Here is a 3,626-nt window from a genome sequence, read left to right as displayed (position 1 = left end):
TAGATAAAAGAATGTTCAATATTATTTTTCTGAAAGTTCTAAGTGTCCTCATTTGATTCTAATTATTCTTTGTAGTGGAACACACAAAGTAGTGAGATATTTGAAACCGTTGCATATGGAAAGTAAAGAATCTTTTATCATGTTTAACAATTTACATAACTGAAATCCATTAATAGGTAGAACTATATACAAAACATGTTAAGTGTAATAAATAACCTTTCATTGCAACTTGATAAATATTGAACACCAGAACTGCCAGTAATTTTTCTTTCTTAAGATATTTAATAATACTTAGTTTTTTTTTTTTTTTGGAGAGATTTTTGCTATAGGGAGCATGTGATCGCCAGAGAGACAGAGAGAGAGAGCGAGACAGACAGAAAGTGAGAAATCACCTCCCATGGGAGATGATCACAGTGCAATCCCTGATCTTCCATCCTCCTCCCGGGATTTTAGGCACACACACCCTGTCCCTGGGTCTGGGATCAAAATGTGGTCAGCCATGTGGGAGTTCAGTGATGTAACTGCTATGCCATTTAATGACCCCAAAACACAAAGTTTTAAGATGCTTAGTTTGAAAATAATTTACATTTTGACCAAGCCTTTGCAATTGTATATGCTTAACTACAGTGTAAGAAAATAGTGTGCTACATTGATTAAGGATAATTATTATTGTGCTGAAATGAAGGCAAGAAAGGACAATGTAAATTCCCAAGAAAACAGAATTACCTGCTTTCTTTACTGTTGGTCTGAAGGCAAGAAAGGACAATAGAATAAACAAAATGGACTAACCTTGTGACCTAGTGCTTAAAGATGCTAGATTTCACATAGTTGACCCCAGGGTTTGAGTCCAGGCCCTGTGTACTTGAAAGACACACCAGACTTATGTGTGTGCGTGTCCCAAATCCGAAGATGACGGAGAAAAGGAGAAGAGGGGATTTGGGAATGAGCATGCCTCATTGGGGAATGCTTTCTCCTTCTCCCTGTCTCTCTCTGATAAGTGTATGCACCCTCTGGCAAATTAAAAAACAAACAAAACAATAAACATATAATTACTTAAGAATTTTATATATTTTTCATTTATTATTTATCCAAACCTCAATAGCCAATTGACCTAATACCAAATATGCAAAACAAAACAAAAAAATTCAATGGCAATGTCTTGATATTTTGTCACCTTTCATTTATAACAGTTGTAGCTTTACATTTCTTTCAACTTTATCTTTCTGTAGTACTTTTATGTATGATAGCAAATCTTTTATGAAATAAATTTACTAGCATGATTAATAACTTTTAATATTTAATGTACAGTTACGATAATACCTTTCCCCACCCACCCTCACTGTTACACAAGCACAGGATTTACTGAAACAGTTATCAACCAAGTATTCACTACCTACCTACCACATGGCACTACAGAGACTCTAACAGTAAAGAAAGCAGGTAATTCTGTTTTCTTGGGAATTTACATTTTGGTTCATTTTTATCTAAGGGATCAGTAAACATATTCAGTCATAGAATATAGCCTTACCCACTTAAGATCACAGAAAAGCTTCATTAAATTTCCTTTATCATCAGGACACATTTTGGCTGAATTAACTTGTGTTTTTTTAGGATGTAGTCATCTTTATAGACAGATTTATTTCTAGAAGACCTGAGAAAAATTCTGGTCTTGTGGAAAATGTTCAGGTAACAAAGTAAATCAGAAGAATAATAGAAAGATGTTAATGTAGGCAACAATATCCTCAACATTAATGAGTAGAATTGAAATAAAAAAGGAAAATACACATTGAAATTGTATTTTCATTTCAGGGTAGGGAGATATTACAGAAAACAATCAGAATATTCTGGATTAACTGAAAACATAAGCTATGATACACGGTCACAGAACCACATCCTCTGTGTCCCCATGGAAACGGAGAAAGAGCTGCTGTCCATTTTGCAGGCAAAGAAAAGCAAGGTTAATTAGAAGTACTGTATTTGCAGATGCAAAGTCAGTTCTATTAATAGCAAAACCCATTCAGGAAAGAGAATTTTCATGGCATGATTTTTCTACTGAATTCTATTAATATTGTGTCAGATCCATATATTAGTGATGTATTACACTGTTTAGAAAATGGGGTACCTGCCAAAACCTACTGGAAAGAATGTAATTTGTACAGCTTTGGCAACAGTCATTTTTCTTTCTTTCAAAATGTAGAAGTCATTCAGAATCCAGGTGACATTCATCATAACCAAACGGTAGACTAAAGAATGAAAGCATAAAGACAACACTTGGTTTTCATTCCTTTACCACGAAACTAATAATGGAAAGCTTAAATGACATGGCGAATCTAAACTGTTCAGGTTTATGTTGAAGTGAGGCATTGCAGCTACTTTTCCTCCATGAGCATAGATAAAAACTGAGTAATGTATACTTTGGGATGATATTTCAGGCTCAATTAACTATATGTCCCTAAGTATAGAAATAATCTTCAGTGAATGTTAATATTTCTTTTTTTATTATTTTATTTCAACTTTATTTATTATTATCATTATTATTTTCCAGTTTGATCAGAGAGAGACAGAGAGAGAGAGAGAGAGAGAGAGAGAGAGGAAGTGAGAAAGCAAGCCACCAGGTCCGAGACTTGAACCGTGGTCAGCCATGTGAGAGTCCAGCGCCCTTAACCACCATGCCACTTGCTGGTCCGTGAATGTTAATATCTCTTTATAGCCCAATGGAGTAGGGGACCATTTTCCATTTTTAGACATTTCTCATTGTAGTTTTTCTGTTCATTTACACATTGTCAATGAGAGTTGAAATGTATTTCATGTGTTCTGAAATAAACTTAACTCCAGTTCACGGTCTTTCTCCCTCTTTACTAAGTAGCCAATATCCAGAAATTGGGGTGAAGTTTTTCCATGTATAATGTATATTTAGAAAATATACAAGAAAATATACATAATTAAATGTATTTACAAAATTTATTTAATTATTTCTTGTTTGAAAGGACATGTAGGTAATATAATATTCCACTTGTACTTTTCACATAGCCTTTAAAAATACACTTGTATTGGGAACCAGCAGTTAGTGTAATGGCTATGTCGCTGGACTCCCATGTAGTCGACTGCGGTTCGTGTCCCGGACCCGGTGGCTTAAAACTCACGCCGGGCGCGTGTGCGTGCGTGCCCAAGATCCCGAGAGGAGAATGGAGGAGAAGGGATTGTGGCGTGACCATCCCCGCTGGGGGGTGATTTCTCGCTTTCTGTCTCTATGTCTCTCTCTGTCTGTCTGGCGAGCGTACGCGCCCTACAGTGAAAATCTCTCCAAAAAAAAAAAAAAATACACTTGTATTTTTAATTCACTACTTGTTTTATTTTTATTATTATTATTTTGCAACTTGTTCTTTTTTTTTTTCTTTTGAGAGCTGTTTGCTATTGGGCGTGTGTGCTCCACAGAAAGACAGAGACAGAAAGGGAGAAGTCATTCCCCAGTGGGGGGATGGCCATGCCGCAATCTCTTTTCTTCCATTACTCCTTCTGGGATCTTGGGCATGCACGCACACGTGCCCGGTGTGAGTTTTAAGCCACCAGGTCCGGGACTCAAATCACGGTCAACTACATGGGAGTCCAGCGACATAGCCATTATG

This window comes from Tupaia chinensis, unplaced genomic scaffold, assembly GCF_000334495.1.
Source record: "Tupaia chinensis unplaced genomic scaffold, TupChi_1.0 Scaffold000225_1, whole genome shotgun sequence".
Taxonomy (NCBI): Eukaryota; Metazoa; Chordata; class Mammalia; order Scandentia; family Tupaiidae; genus Tupaia; species Tupaia belangeri.
Note: the sequence above shows the minus strand (reverse complement) of the source record.